Source organism: Ranitomeya variabilis, chromosome 2 (assembly GCF_051348905.1).
Source record: "Ranitomeya variabilis isolate aRanVar5 chromosome 2, aRanVar5.hap1, whole genome shotgun sequence".
Taxonomy (NCBI): domain Eukaryota; kingdom Metazoa; phylum Chordata; class Amphibia; order Anura; family Dendrobatidae; genus Ranitomeya; species Ranitomeya variabilis.
The window spans coordinates 377,314,473-377,331,715 of NC_135233.1; positions in this window are offsets into that span (position 1 = coordinate 377,314,473).

The window sequence follows — 17,243 nt, forward strand, 5'->3', positions numbered from 1 at the left end:
AGTGTTAGAGGGGAGGCCACAGAGCAGGAGGTTACAGTAGTCGAGGCGGGAGATGATGAGGGCATGGACTAGGGTTTTTGCAGATTCTTGATTTAGGAATGTACGGTTCTGTGAAATATTATATATTAAATAATATAATCAGTGGAAGATGAAGTTAACTCCAGGCAGACACATAGTAGCTGAGAATTATGCTTATTTAATGCTCAGACATCACATGGTTGCCTGAGCAGTCCTTAAAAGGTATTGGGTGATGATGTCAGAGTTGGCGGGCATCACAGTAACCTGGCTTGGACTAGCAGAAAGGGAGCCAACCATAGGGGACGGAAACAAGCCACACTGCCTAAGCCGAAACAGGCGAGTAACAACCTGTTCCTTTTTGCACCCAGTAGTGGGATCCGACTGCTCTCTCCTCCACCTCTGGATCACTCTCTCCTCCCTGTGCCACACCAGCAGGATGTAACACCTCTCCCTCCTTCTAGGAATCATCTTCTCCTCCCGAGTTACAGTGGTCGATCTCCACTTCGTTTTGGTTGCCCTATTCCTGGTATAGGCCATTTAGATCTGCTCTAAAATAAGAGAGATCTACTGGCAAAGTAGGTAAGTCTCCACGAAAAAAACTAATGGCTGCCATGACTGGAGAGAGCTGGGTGCATATTTATTTATATTGCTCCTATTGATTTTAATGGAAGATGTACAATTAAGTGAGCTTCCCCCACTGGCTGGAAGAGGTAGCCAGATTTTAGTAAGTGAAGTACATAACATGAGTCGCTGCCTATAGGGGGCAGTCTGTTTGATGTATTGTTTATAGAGTGCAAGTTTTCTTTTTCAATAAATTTGCAAAAATTACTACATTTCTGTTTTTTTTTCAGTCAAGATGGGGTGCAGAGTGTATATTTATGAGAAAAAAATTGAACTTTTTTGAATTTACCAAATGGCTGCAATGAAACAGAGTGAAAAATTTAAAGGGGTCTGTATACTTTCCGTACCCACTGTATGTGTTATATAATGTCTGTTTCTAGGGTCTCTGAATCCATTGTTGCTGAGTGCACTTTCACTACCCGTGTTGGGAGTTTCACCTTTTCTCCCTGTTTGCTTCATGTACTCTGCACCTATTAGTGTAGACTTATATGTAATCCAATATTGGCATGGAACAGTAGCACAGGCGCTGAAATGCCAAGATAACCAGCGGATGAGTCTGCCGTTACAAAGGTTTCCCCAGCAGCAAACCAGGAACTTTTCGAATTATTGATGTAAACTCAGGTTGCGATTATCCATGTGGTTTTGTGCAGCGATTTCCTGCTGGGCCTCGGTCCAGACCTCAGATTAATTAATTCTGACACATGTAATGAGACCACAGTGGGTTAATAAGGGAGCGGTTCACTGTGTTGTTCGGGGAATATGTGCCATCAGCTTTCTCGCTGCGGCCAAAACTTCCCTCCCCGTTCCTCTATTTACAAGTATTTTTTTCTAGTGTCCCATAATGGACTTTCCCTTTTCTGCAATTGCATGTTTTACCAGTAATATAAAGATTTTGTGCTTAGCTCACTTTTTTTCTACTAGTTTTTATTTCCAGCATTGGGAACATTGCACACTGTTAACCGAGGAGAAATGTGGATAATAATTTTTAACTACTTTACAGAAAATAACAAAAATTAACATTGTCCTGTTCTAAAAAATAGCAGTATCTGCATTTGTCTTTACAGACTCACAATATGTATTTTTGTGGATTTCTCATTCCTGTGAATCACTGACCTAATATTTAGTTGTTACACACAGTTTTTTTGAACGGCTATGTTGCACAGAGTCACCACCTTCTGGCCCCGTCACCGGTTATTCCAGCCCAGGATGCTTGGACTACATCCCGCATTTTTTTGGCATTTGTTGGCTTTACCTTAGAAACGGCATTTTTTATGTCACCCACAATTGTTCTATTGAAGTAAGGTCCAGGGATTGGGCCGGCCGCTCCATAACCTCAATTTTGCTGGACATGCTCGGGTGACCTCCGAGTATTTTTTAGTGCTCGGAGATTTAGTTTTCCTCCCCTCAGCTGAATGATTTACATCTGTTAGCCAGCTTGATTACATGTGCGGATTCCCTAGCAACCAGGCAACCCTCACATGTACTTATGCTGGCTAACAGATGTAAATCATTCAGCTGCTGTGATGAAAACTAAATCTCCGAGCACTAACAAATACTCGGAGGACCCCGAGCATGCTCGGGAAATCTCGAGTAACGAGCATATTCGCTCATCACTAAACATGACCTCTTCAAGTATTTTAATATACGTAAACTGGTCCATGATCCCTGGTGTGTGGTAAATAGGTCCGGCATGCCCATATCATGGAAACATGCCCATATCATGATGCTTGACCACCATGCTTCACTGTGTGCAGACTGTACTGTGGCCTGAATGCAGAGTTTAGGGGTCGTCTGATGAACTGTCTGCGGTTCTTGGTCCCAAAAAGAACAATTTTACTTTCTTCAGTCCACAAAACATTTCTCCATTTCTCTTTGGGCCAATTGATGTGCTCTTTGGCATATGGCATCCGCTTCAGTACATGTCTGTTTTTTAACAGTGGGACTTTGTGGGGACTTCTTGGTAAGAAATTAGCATCACACAGGCGTCTTCTGTCACAGTCCTCATAGGTAACCGGAGACTGTCTATGATCATCCTGGAGCCGATCAGTGGCTGAGCCTTTGCCATTCTGGCTATTCTTCCATCCATTTGAATGGTCGTCTTCCATTTTCTTCCACGTCTCTCTGGTTCGGCTTTCCATTATAAAGCATTGGAGATCGTTTTAGCTGAACAGCCGATCATTGTCTGCATTTCTTTATAAGTTTTACCCTCTCCAATCAACTTTTTACTCAAGGTACGCATCTTCTCATCAATGTCTCGCACAACCCATATTTGTCAGGCTTTCAAGGAGAAATGCATGTACAACATGTCCAGGCTTCACCTTTAACCCCTTAAGGGGTATTTACGTTTTCGCGTTTCCATTTTTTGCTCCCCTTCTTCCCACAGCTATAACTTTTTTATTTTTCCGTCACTATGGCCACATGAGGGCTTTTTTTTTGCAGGATGAGTTGTACATTTGAATGGCACCATTGGTTTTACCATACCGTGTACTGGAAAATGGGGGAAAAAATCCAAGTGCGGTGAAATTGCAAAAAAAAGTGAAAATTCATAATTGTTTTTTGGATTTTTTTTACTATGTTCACTAAATGCTACTACTGAGCTGCCATTATGATTCTCCAGGTTATTATGAGTTTATAGACACCAAACATGTCTAGGTCTTTTTTTATTTAAGTGGTGAAAAAAAATCCCAAATTTGTAAAAAAATAATTAAAAAATGTTGCCATTTTCCGAGACCCGTAGCGTCTCCATGTTTCGTGATCTCGGGTTGGGTGAGGGCTTATTTTTTTGCGTGCTTAGCTGATGTTTTTAATGATACCATTTTGGTGTGGATACAATCTTTTGATTGCCCGTTATAGCATTTTAATGCAATGTTGCGGCGACCAAAAAATGTAATTCTGATGTTTTGATTTTTTTTTTCTCGTTACGCCATTTACCGATTGGATTAATTATTTTTACATATTGATAGATCGGGGGATTCTGAATGCAGCTATATCAAATATGTGTAGATTTGATTTTTTATTGCTTTATTTTGAATGGGGTGAAAGGGGGATGATTTGAACTTTTATATTTTTATAATTTTTTCAATATTTTTTAAAACTTTTTTTTACTTTTTACTTGCTTAAATAGTCCCTATGGGAGACTAGAAGTTGCTTGTGCTACATAGAGCAGGGTTGTAGCCCTCTTAAAATACAGAGGAAACCGCTCTTGGGAGGTTGCTGGTGTCCGTCTTCAACTCTCTTCCTTCTAGACACAGTAAAAAACAAATATTATCCACTGTCTATACTCTGTCTTGCTGAATGATTAAAGTGCAATAGTGCTAACCATCCAGTAATAAGAAAGCCACAAAGCCAAATAAAAAAAAGACTTTCATCCTTACAACTCAGTCACACACTGATCACCTAGCCCAATACCAGATTTGGCTGTCATCAGCTTCCTCTGGGGTATTATCAGATGCCCCAGAAGAAGGTTGTGAAAGTGAAACCCAGAATTGGCGTGTATGATCAGCGGCGTGCCAATGAATTCTAATGTTGAAAGCCCTTTTATCATGATGGCTTATTGGTTAATTGAAATTAAAGGCTTTTTATTTTACATTACTGGATGGTCTGCACTATTGCATCAGGTTCACTTAGCAGGATGGAGCCTAGGCAAAAGCAATGAATAAGAACATTGTTCACAGAAGGAGCCTGAAGAACACAATATTGCTGGGGAAAATGAGAGCTGGAGATGGCCACCCACAAGCTACTCATGAACATAAGAGGATTTCCTGGAACAATCTTCTTGTGGGAAGAGTCCGATGTTGTGGCTCGGTGGTGGTGTGGTGATTGTTGACACATATGTAATTCCCCCTTGTAGTTATTAAATACAAAGAGAATTATATAATTTATCAACTAAGGCCTAGGAACAGCCAAAAGCAGTCAACCAAATCTTTCAGGCAGGCTTCATACAACCTTGGCTACTTTACGCCTGGGACATACCCGAATTTGCCAAGATTGTTTCCCAACATTTGGAGACTGTCTGGACAAACGTAATACTGGAAATATTAGTGACTGTAAATTCACTTTGTATTAATTAAAGATTATGAATTCAAGATTTGCTCCTTTAAAAGTCAACTTTGATTTTCCTGCATCAAGATGGTCTTTGTGGAACAGAAACAGGGGCCGACATATCGCCTATGCAGCCGGTGGAACTGTGTAAGTAGACTGTCATATACCTTCCCTCAAGACAACAATTGCAGTGTGAATATTAGCATGCCGTTTTATTGTAATTTGATGGTATAATGTAAAATGCATAGTGTTGGTAATGCTTAGATAACGTGGTACGCTCAGCACAGCGGTAGGAATATTAGTGCAGATAAGCAGTAGTGGGCCTATTAGTGTATAAGTGATAGGTATAGTATAAGTATTGTTAGTATAGTGTTAATATAGGAAACTAATGTAAGCTGTGTGCTGGAATGTGGGTGAAGGGTTAGATTGTCGCAGCAACAAATTGCAATAACAGATACAGATAAATGTTTGGGACCAGCCGAGCATGGGAGAGGGTTGGTCATGCACAAAGGGGAATCATTTACTGGTTTAAACAATAGAGAAACTTGGCACTAAAAAAGAACTTTAGCGTGGATAGTTATTTATTCAGTGTGCATCCATAGAGACAAAAGTTGAACGTTTTCGGTCCACATCCGGACCTTCATCAAAACATTAAACTGGTATACTGGGAAATACGTACGGTATATCCTGTCAAAACTGGTTCCAACAGAGTTTTCAAAAAAGCCTGGATGCAAAGAGGGATCCTGAGTGTGTCCGCGCACATGGAGGGCGACAGAAGTTGTGTGGTGAGTTGCACATTGAATAAATAACTATCCACGCTAAAGTGCCAAGTTTCTCTATTGTTTGGATTGCTTTGGGCTGGATGCCCTACTTGAGCATCTAACTCACATGATAGTACGAGTGCCGTGTTGTACCGCTACACATTTACTGGTTTAGACAGTCTGAGTTAATGAGAGGTTAGTGTGAAGTTCAGGCTCAGTGTGCAGTGGACTGCAGTGGTCATATCGTTCTATCAGCATAAGGTCGTTCCAAATTTCCTGTGGACCTTCCTGTAACGTCTGGGGCCCATGGCCCGAACTAGGCACTAAGGAGTGTGCTTTAAACCCTTCCATACAAAGGAAGTTGTATGGGGAGCCATGTGAGGGAAACATAGTGGATCTCGGGTGTACTGTGGGGCCAGATGAGAAATCCTTGGGGCTGACAGGAGGATCTAGCATAGGGATAATCCGAGCTGTGCCCAAAATTGTGTGTTAAAGACTGTTGTATCAGAACTGTCCAGTAAAGTTGAATTTGTTATAGCGAACCGGGTGTCCCCTGATGTGTGTGAGGCTGATCCTGCACCAAAGGACGTGGATGCAGCGGAGGCCTCCGGCCTGAAAGTGAGTACACTGCATTGTATACAGCACAGCATTGATGGACTGGGACACTGTTTATTTGTGGGGTGTCAGGGTGTGGAGAAGCAGCCCCTCGTCCATGACTACTGCCCTGGGCAGAGTAGGAGATGCAGGAGGTGGTGGACCTGCTCTAATGCACTCTGCACACTGTCATGGGCCCCTGCCTCTGACTGTTGGTACCACCGCTGGCAAGAGCTGTGCAGGAGACATAGGGCACTGCAGGCAGAGAGTAAGTCCCTTTGCTCCACCTACACTGCCCCGGGGAAGGGGAGAGCTGGGGATGTTCTGTCCTCCCGACACCAGTCTTTACATTGTAAAGTTTACAATGGAGGGTAGATGAGGAGGAGGAAGGGGAACGGAAAGTAGCAGAGGGTCAGTCGGGACGGCGGGCAGAGGAAGGACATTCTCAGTGATTAATGCTGCCACCTGCTTTGGGTGCCCTTACCTTTCAATCAATTCTTTTCTGCCAAAGGATTCTGTGACTGCTCTTACAGTAAATAATCCCTTCAATGATTATGGAGAAACCATTCTCGGGATTGGTGGGGTCCAAGTGGTCCAACCTCCAGCCATCATAATTTGTCTTAGTTTTCTGACAAGCTAAGGCTGGGTTCACATTACATTCTGGCAGTCCGTTACACGGACTGCATTACACCACGGCATAACGCAGTGTAACGCAGTTTGTCAACGCTGCCATTGAGCTCTATTTCGGGCGCATCGCTAGCGCACGCCCATAATGGGCGTGCGCTAGTGATGTGCCGTCATTGAATGACGGACCCTGGGATGCGGGCTGCAGCATTTCCGGGTCCATCTGCTAGCTCTATCTGCGCTAGCGCGAAGACAAGTCGGCACTTGCGTTAACGCAGCCCTTTAACGCATGTGTTGAACGGGCTGCATTAACGCAATGTGAACCTAGCCTTAATGTGTACAGAAGACTCCTGACTCTTTCCCAACAGATTTGAGAAGAGAACTACCAGGCATGTTGAGTTTCAATGACCAATCCTTGTGTTCCTACAATAGATAAACCGCCATTGGAAATGTCTATTAGAGAGGCATACTCCATTTCCCCTCAAAGGGGTTGTCCACTATTTAGATACTTAGGCTAGGCCTTCAATACCAGATCAGTGGGGTCTGACAGCCAGCACCCATACCGATCAGCTGTTTGCAGTATCTGCGGCCAGAAATTACGAGTACATGTGAACAGCACTGCCCTGTATGGTGTCATAGCTGTTCTCAGGCTTCGCAGATCATCTCCGACTCACTTTAATAATAGCTGAGTTGCAGTACCTGAGAACGGCCACTATTGGCCGCTGTGGGACTTGCTGACAGCTGATTGGTTGGGTACCCGGTGTCAGATCCTGATGATATGACATCACATTAGTGGACCACCCCATTAAGAACACATGCATGCTCAGCCAAATCGAGCATATATATCTGGTGGTTGGCCAAAATAGCTTTGGGACAAATGTAATCTAAGGGGTACTGGCATCTTTACATGAATTTCAGCCTGCCACTGGCCATTACACATGGTAATGCTCCCGACAGATGCCTCCACCTCTGCTATCTCTGTGGCCTTTGCTCTTTACTTACAAACCAGAAAGATAATTTCCACAGAAATGTTTCACTACACAAACAACCTTGGTAAGGCCAGGAGCTGAACGCACAGTATCAGGTTACTTTCCGGACATTGGTCATAATGTCACCAGGAAGGTCCTAAAAAGCAGATGGCGTACAATGCATTAAAGAACAACTCCATCTTGTGATACATTATCCAGAAAAACTGTCTTGTCTGACTGTTTAGTTACGAGGAATTAACTGCCTGACAACCGACGTCCACATATGGCCTTGAGTTGTCCACCAGGGTACTCGGTACCGGGTCTGGTCGCTCTTAAAGGGATTGTCACGGTGGCTGTGACCCGGTTCATGGCCCTGGGACTCACTGAAAAAGGGGAAGTCCTGGGACAGTGCCTGTATGATAGGCAGCTTGAGCCATTCTTTCTGGAGTCTCTGCACGGTGACTCCAGGCTCCAGAATGCTGCTGTACCACAGGCTTAATGCGGGCAGTATACGTATAGTCCTATGCCCTCCGGTTCTGCTGTGGGGCTTGCAGCTCCCCACAGCCTCGGGCTCCTGGTACCCAGTCTCTGCGCTCTGGCTCCTCGGAGGCCTATTCACAGCCTCTTTGAGCCCTATTCTCTCCTCTGTGCTCTTTTCCCTTCACTGACTGTGCAGCGCCCCAGAGTCCTGGTTGTTGCAGTACTGTGGCTCCGCCACTATGGGGAGCCATGGTGCGTTCGATGGCACTGAAGGAGTTCATCTGATCAGGTATCACAGACACCAATACATTTCACCGCAGGGCCTCCGGGGGGAGCTAAGGGTTCTATTCATTAGGCCACTCCCCACCATAGTGGGTAAACTGGGGGTCAGGCAGGAAATTAGTGGAGAAAGCTGACTGGATTGAACGAAGCAACACCTAGTGGCAGAGGGTGTTGTGGAGTAAGAGACAGTAGGGCCTCTGTCAGGGGTGGGATCCTGACGGAGGCTTGGCAACGAGACAGAACGTAAAGGGACCGCGCCTGCTCCGGGTAGCGGCGGTGCCCAAGAAAGGACTAGAAGCGAGATAGATTGTGCTGAGTGAGAAACGAGATCAAGCGATAGGAGAATACCAGTAGGGGTCGTGCTGTAAGACCGGAGCAACATCCTACTGAGGCGCAATACCGGTGGCCGGAACGCCGAGGGAGTGGAATAGCATACAGCTTCAAGCCATACTCCAAACAGCGGCAGGGCAGTCAGTCTCAGGCGGGCTGCCTAACTCAAATCACCTATGAAGTCTTGGGGGGCAATTGCGGGAGAGGGGCGTCTCTAGGGTCCCGGAAGAACTCCAGGCCTACCTGACAAACGGGTGCCGTTCTAACCAGAAATAAGGAAGGGACGGAAGATTAGAAGAACATCATTTAATACAGTTGTGAGGGAACTTAAGAAACAGACACAACGGTTGTGGGGACTTTCCGTGAGCACAGCAGGGGAGGACCGCAACACATAGCGCTAGAAGGAAGGCACCGATTTCCACCTGTGAAGTGAACTCTGGAGGTGCCATTGGACCGGCCGGACTTGCGCAGCCTGGTGAACCGTATTCTGGACTGAGGACCCAGAGATCTTCAGTAAAGAGGTAAAGAGACTGCAACCTGGTGTCCTCGTTATTTACCGCGACCTGCACCCCACCACTGCACCGTTACAACACCACTATTTGCACCGGACGTCCCCCACTGACAGACAGGGCCACGGACCGGGTCTAGCCACCGTGACAACCCCAGGACTGAGACTTAGAGGCCCGGCTCCGGGTACCCCTCGGCCCTGCGGCGGTGTGGGGGCGCTCCAGAACTTGGCGTCACGAACAGGATCTACTTAAGCCTGAAGAATCAGGTCATGTGTGCCTTGGAACTGTGATTTATTGTGCTTGGACTGTACTTTATTGCAAAGACTGTGCTACGCCATTTGCCGCCAAAAGTGCCCGCCAAAAACCGCCGCCATTGCTACGCCAGAGAGAGAGGAGGGCGTGCCATGGGAGGAGACTACCAAAGTGGCGCCAGAAACGGTGATCGCCCCCTGCGCCTCTTGTTGCAAAGCGGAGGACTGCCCCCTGATTTGCAGCGGCGGGAAGCAGGAGACGGAGAAGCTCGACCTCGGAGAAATGGCGGAGTCAGGTGCATGCACTGCCACCGACTATCAGGCAGCGATGATGAACAGCAAGTGCCTGAGCGAGGAAGAAGCGATTCCGGCTTGCCCTCCTTCACCAGAGGCGGACCTACGTCCACGGCAGCGGAAGGATCTGAATTCTTTGGAACCGGCCGCGGAGTTGAGCTTATCGATCCCGTCCTCGGAGTCAGCGGAGGAGGAACCGTGGTGGGCGGAGCCGCATCCGAGGACCCCATTGGAGGAGCCGCGGTTCGGGCTGCGGCCGACTCCAGCGTCCTTGTTAGCGGGTCGGAGCGACATCGGTGGAACCACATCAGGCGCAGGTATGGAAGACGCCCCTGCTCCCCCGCTCGATCCCGCTCCCGCGATCGGTCCGCGCCTCAGTAAAAGTCGTCTCCGCTCGGCAGAGTTAATGGTGATACCTCCTGATGCAATGGGGAAGCTGGTACCGCCGCTGCCGACTAGGATGGGAGAACCCATAGACGTGGGGCCAGATGGGGTGATCCTCCAGTGGGACACCCCCCGGGTGGGGCCAGATGGAGCTCGGGAAGAAGGATTCACCCTTGCTGTGCTTACTTGGGAGCAATACAAACAATGTCTGATCCTACATTGGAAAAGGCAGAAAGAGGCAGAGCTGACTGTCCCACCGAGGGCGCAGCAACCCCCTCCTGCATGTGATGACCGGGATATGTTGAGGCGAGGCACGGTACTGGCCTTCCACCCGAAGAGAGGATGAGGCTCCATACAGGAACCGGGGCTCTCAACTGACGTCTTTGTTGCCAGCTGTAACGTGAAGACTCCCTGCTGCGGTCGGAGAGGTGATCCATTGCAAAGGGGGGATCCAGTGACCTATACCCGTCATTGGAATGCATACGGGTGGTATGCCAGGAACGTGCGTCGCTGTGAGCTCGGGGGAGCGTCATCTGCTACTTCAACCATGATGGAACCAGGCGTGACGGATCTTACCAATATTGCCGCTGTACGTCTCATTGCAGCCGCTGAGCTGGCGGCTAGAGTCCGCCTTCAGGTTCAGACGTCGGGTGGTCTGACTACACCCGAGAAACCCCCCAGTGATACTGGCGCTGCGTCAGCCGCTGATCTCGGATCAAAGCCTGCACAGCCGGAAGGTGCCCACTTTCGGCTGATGTCTTGTGATTTATTATGAAGATAAACCTCGGAACCCTGAAAATGTATATAGTTACTGTTTTCCTGTTTGTTGACTGTTTGCTGCTAAACCCGTCCTGGGTTAACCCTTTATGGATCCCTCTGCTGACCCGGGATCCTTGTTGTTTTGTTTATCTTTTCTAAGTTGCACAAAAGTTGAAAGAACTGCAGTAATCATGGACCGTGCATGATACAAACTTTTCCCTTGTAAATAGTTTGCACCTTATTAAAGGCGCTTCCTACTGGTTTTACTTAAACAAAGACTCTTTGCGAAGATACCGTACCGGAGCCTTTGCTGAGTATGGACTGGTAGCTAGAAAAGACGCGCTACCTCACAGAGACCTGGCCCCTCTTAAAGGGGATGTTCATTTGTTGATAATGCTTTAAGGCCAATAGCTATAACGCTGATAAAGAAAAGTGATGATAACATTTACATGTAAAAGTTATGTGTATGCAATTAGTTAAATGTAAAGGAATGCTGATAATGTTTTCGGAAAGAAGATAGTTAATAATGTTGGTAAGAAAAAAAGAAGGGGGGGATAGAAGGTAGACCCTGCGTTCCCCATCGAAAGTTAATAATGTGTTACTAAGGACAGAAAGTGAACCCGTAGGGGTTAGTGAGTGAGTCCTTCTAGGAGCCAAGTAAAGCCGGCTCAGTGTTCTCAAACTGAAAGAAAAGTTATGTTCTATACTGTGTATAGTAGTTGAAAAGGCAGAAGGCCCTGGCTGAACGGGGCGGTCCTGTAATAGAAAGGAGAGGCAGTAGGTCTGGTGCCGATAGGACAGGCGGTCCTGCAGATCCAAAGTAGGAGAATGAAAAAGTTAAAGTGCCTTATAATGTGATTATAGGAAGGTCTTTAGTGGATTTAGAGTGTGAGTCCTTAAAGGCAATGTTAAATTATTGTTCAACAATTTTACACTTAGTAGAATACCCGGTTGGGTAACAGGAGTTATTTATAGCCTGTAATTTATAATGTTAACCATGTTTGTAACGTTTAAGTGTCCTCACCTCCCATAAAGGGAAGCCTGTTCAAGAATACTTATTGTTTTGCACTCAACAAAAATTGTATGTCTTTTTGCTAACTTGTATTGTTGTTTTCTTCCCAGTCCCGGAGTACTGTGTTTAACCAGGGGGGAGTGCAGCGCCCCAGAGTCCTGGTCGTTGCAGTACTGTGGCTCCGCCACTATGGGGAGCCATGGTGCGTTTGATGGCACTGAAGGAGTTCATCTGATCAGGTATCACAGACACCAATACATTTCACCGCAGGGCCTCCGGGGGGAGCTAAGGGTTCTATTCATTAGGCCACTCCCCACCATAGTGGGTAAACTGGGGGTCAGGCAGGAAGTTAGTGGAGAAAGCTGACTGGATTGAACGAAGCAACACCTAGTGGCAGAGGGTGTTGTGGAGTAAGAGACAGTAGGGCCTCTGTCAGGGGTGGGATCCTGACAGAGGCTTGGCAACGAGACAGAACGTAAAGGGACCGCGCCTGCTCCGGGTAGCGGCGGTGCCCAAGAAAGGACTAGAAGTGAGATAGATTGTGCTGAGTGAGAAACGAGATCAAGCGATAGGAGAATACCAGTAGGGGTCGTGCTGTAAGACCGGAGCAACATCCTACTGAGGCGCAATACCGGTGGCCGGAACGCCGAGGGAGTGGAATAGCATACAGCTTCAAGCCATACTCCAAACAGCGGCAGGGCAGTCAGTCTCAGGCGGGCTGCCTAACTCAAATCACCTATGAAGTCTTGGGGGGCAATTGCGGGAGAGGGGCGTCTCTAGGGTCCCGGAAGAACTCCAGGCCTACCTGACAAACGGGTGCCGTTCTAACCAGAAATAAGGAAGGGACGGAAGATTAGAAGAACATCATTTAATACAGTTGTGAGGGAACTTAAGAAACAGACACAACGGTTGTGGGGACTTTCCGTGAGCACAGCAGGGGAGGACCGCAACACATAGCGCTAGAAGGAAGGCACCGATTTCCACCTGTGAAGTGAACTCTGGAGGTGCCATTGGACCGGCCGGACTTGCGCAGCCTGGTGAACCGTATTCTGGACTGAGGACCCAGAGATCTTCAGTAAAGAGGTAAAGAGACTGCAACCTGGTGTCCTCGTTATTTACCGCGACCTGCACCCCACCACTGCACCGTTACAACACCACTATTTGCACCGGACGTCCCCCACTGACAGACAGGGCCACGGACCGGGTCTAGCCACCGTGACAACCCCAGGACTGAGACTTAGAGGCCCGGCTCCGGGTACCCCTCGGCCCTGCGGCGGTGTGGGGGCGCTCCAGAACTTGGCGTCACGAACAGGATCTACTTAAGCCTGAAGAATCAGGTCATGTGTGCCTTGGAACTGTGATTTATTGTGCTTGGACTGTACTTTATTGCAAAGACTGTGCTACGCCATTTGCCGCCAAAAGTGCCCGCCAAAAACCGCCGCCATTGCTACGCCAGAGAGAGAGGAGGGCGTGCCATGGGAGGAGACTACCAAAGTGGCGCCAGAAACGGTGATCGCCCCCTGCGCCTCTTGTTGCAAAGCGGAGGACTGCCCCCTGATTTGCAGCGGCGGGAAGCAGGAGACGGAGAAGCTCGACCTCGGAGAAATGGCGGAGTCAGGTGCATGCACTGCCACCGACTATCAGGCAGCGATGATGAACAGCAAGTGCCTGAGCGAGGAAGAAGCGATTCCGGCTTGCCCTCCTTCACCAGAGGCGGACCTACGTCCACGGCAGCGGAAGGATCTGAATTCTTTGGAACCGGCCGCGGAGTTGAGCTTATCGATCCCGTCCTCGGAGTCAGCGGAGGAGGAACCGTGGTGGGCGGAGCCGCATCCGAGGACCCCATTGGAGGAGCCGCGGTTCGGGCTGCGGCCGACTCCAGCGTCCTTGTTAGCGGGTCGGAGCGACATCGGTGGAACCACATCAGGCGCAGGTATGGAAGACGCCCCTGCTCCCCCGCTCGATCCCGCTCCCGCGATCGGTCCGCGCCTCAGTAAAAGTCGTCTCCGCTCGGCAGAGTTAATGGTGATACCTCCTGATGCAATGGGGAAGCTGGTACCGCCGCTGCCGACTAGGATGGGAGAACCCATAGACGTGGGGCCAGATGGGGTGATCCTCCAGTGGGACACCCCCCGGGTGGGGCCAGATGGAGCTCGGGAAGAAGGATTCACCCTTGCTGTGCTTACTTGGGAGCAATACAAACAATGTCTGATCCTACATTGGAAAAGGCAGAAAGAGGCAGAGCTGACTGTCCCACCGAGGGCGCAGCAACCCCCTCCTGCATGTGATGACCGGGATATGTTGAGGCGAGGCACGGTACTGGCCTTCCACCCGAAGAGAGGATGAGGCTCCATACAGGAACCGGGGCTCTCAACTGACGTCTTTGTTGCCAGCTGTAACGTGAAGACTCCCTGCTGCGGTCGGAGAGGTGATCCATTGCAAAGGGGGGATCCAGTGACCTATACCCGTCATTGGAATGCATACGGGTGGTATGCCAGGAACGTGCGTCGCTGTGAGCTCGGGGGAGCGTCATCTGCTACTTCAACCATGATGGAACCAGGCGTGACGGATCTTACCAATATTGCCGCTGTACGTCTCATTGCAGCCGCTGAGCTGGCGGCTAGAGTCCGCCTTCAGGTTCAGACGTCGGGTGGTCTGACTACACCCGAGAAACCCCCCAGTGATACTGGCGCTGCGTCAGCCGCTGATCTCGGATCAAAGCCTGCACAGCCGGAAGGTGCCCACTTTCGGCTGATGTCTTGTGATTTATTATGAAGATAAACCTCGGAACCCTGAAAATGTATATAGTTACTGTTTTCCTGTTTGTTGACTGTTTGCTGCTAAACCCGTCCTGGGTTAACCCTTTATGGATCCCTCTGCTGACCCGGGATCCTTGTTGTTTTGTTTATCTTTTCTAAGTTGCACAAAAGTTGAAAGAACTGCAGTAATCATGGACCGTGCATGATACAAACTTTTCCCTTGTAAATAGTTTGCACCTTATTAAAGGCGCTTCCTACTGGTTTTACTTAAACAAAGACTCTTTGCGAAGATACCGTACCGGAGCCTTTGCTGAGTATGGACTGGTAGCTAGAAAAGACGCGCTACCTCACAGAGACCTGGCCCCTCTTAAAGGGGATGTTCATTTGTTGATAATGCTTTAAGGCCAATAGCTATAACGCTGATAAAGAAAAGTGATGATAACATTTACATGTAAAAGTTATGTGTATGCAATTAGTTAAATGTAAAGGAATGCTGATAATGTTTTCGGAAAGAAGATAGTTAATAATGTTGGTAAGAAAAAAAGAAGGGGGGGATAGAAGGTAGACCCTGCGTTCCCCATCGAAAGTTAATAATGTGTTACTAAGGACAGAAAGTGAACCCGTAGGGGTTAGTGAGTGAGTCCTTCTAGGAGCCAAGTAAAGCCGGCTCAGTGTTCTCAAACTGAAAGAAAAGTTATGTTCTATACTGTGTATAGTAGTTGAAAAGGCAGAAGGCCCTGGCTGAACGGGGCGGTCCTGTAATAGAAAGGAGAGGCAGTAGGTCTGGTGCCGATAGGACAGGCGGTCCTGCAGATCCAAAGTAGGAGAATGAAAAAGTTAAAGTGCCTTATAATGTGATTATAGGAAGGTCTTTAGTGGATTTAGAGTGTGAGTCCTTAAAGGCAATGTTAAATTATTGTTCAACAATTTTACACTTAGTAGAATACCCGGTTGGGTAACAGGAGTTATTTATAGCCTGTAATTTATAATGTTAACCATGTTTGTAACGTTTAAGTGTCCTCACCTCCCATAAAGGGAAGCCTGTTCAAGAATACTTATTGTTTTGCACTCAACAAAAATTGTATGTCTTTTTGCTAACTTGTATTGTTGTTTTCTTCCCAGTCCCGGAGTACTGTGTTTAACCAGGGGGGAGTGCAGCGCCCCAGAGTCCTGGTCGTTGCAGTACTGTGGCTCCGCCACTATGGGGAGCCATGGTGCGTTCGATGGCACTGAAGGAGTTCATCTGATCAGGTATCACAGACACCAATACATTTCACCGCAGGGCCTCCGGGGGGAGCTAAGGGTTCTATTCATTAGGCCACTCCCCACCATAGTGGGTAAACTGGGGGTCAGGCAGGAAGTTAGTAGAGAAAGCTGACTGGATTGAACGAAGCAACACCTAGTGGCAGAGGGTGTTGTGGAGTAAGAGACAGTAGGGCCTCTGTCAGGGGTGGGATCCTGACGGAGGCTTGGCAACGAGACAGAACGTAAAGGGACCGCGCCTGCTCCGGGTAGCGGCGGTGCCCAAGAAAGGACTAGAAGCGAGATAGATTGTGCTGAGTGAGAAACGAGATCAAGCGATAGGAGAATACCAGTAGGGGTCGTGCTGTAAGACCGGAGCAACATCCTACTGAGGCGCAATACCGGTGGCCGGAACGCCGAGGGAGTGGAATAGCATACAGCTTCAAGCCATACTCCAAACAGCGGCAGGGCAGTCAGTCTCAGGCGGGCTGCCTAACTCAAATCACCTATAGTGTTGAGCGATACCGTCCGATACTTGAAAGTATCGGTATCGGAAAGTATCGGCCGATACCGGCAAAGTATCGGATCCAATCCGATACCGATACCCGATACCAATACAAGTCAATGGGACTCAAGTATCGGACGGTATTCCTGATGGTTCCCAGGGTCTGAAGGAGAGGAAACTCTCCTTCAGGCCCTGGGATCCATATAAATGTGTAAAAGAAAGAATTAAAATAAAAAATATCGCTATACTCACCTGTCCGACGCAGCCTGGACCTCAGCGAGGGAACCGGCAGCGTTGTTTGTTTAAAATTCGCGCTTTTACTTGGTTACGTGAAGTCCCGGCTTGTGATTGGTCAGGGCGGCCATGTTGCCGGGACGCGGACCAATCACAGCAAGCCGTGACGAAATTACGTCACGGCTTGCTGTGATTGGTCCGCGTCCCGGCAACATGGCCGCCATTAACCAATCACAAGCCGGGACGTCACGGGAGGCTGGACACGCGCCCATTTTAAAAAGCGCGCGTGTCCAGCCTCCAGTGACGTCCCGGCTTATGATTGGTCACGGCGCCATGTTGCCGGGACGCGGACCAATCACAGCAAGCCGTGACGAAATTACGTCACGGCTTGCTGTGATTGGTCCGCGTCCCGGCAACATGGCCGCCATTAACCAATCACAAGCCGTGACGTCACGGGAGGCTGGACACGCGCGCTTTTTAAAATGGGCGCGTGTCCAGCCTCCCGTGACGTCCCGGCTTGTGATTGGTTGCGCCGCGGTCAACCAATCACAAGCCAGGAGGCTGGACACGCGCGC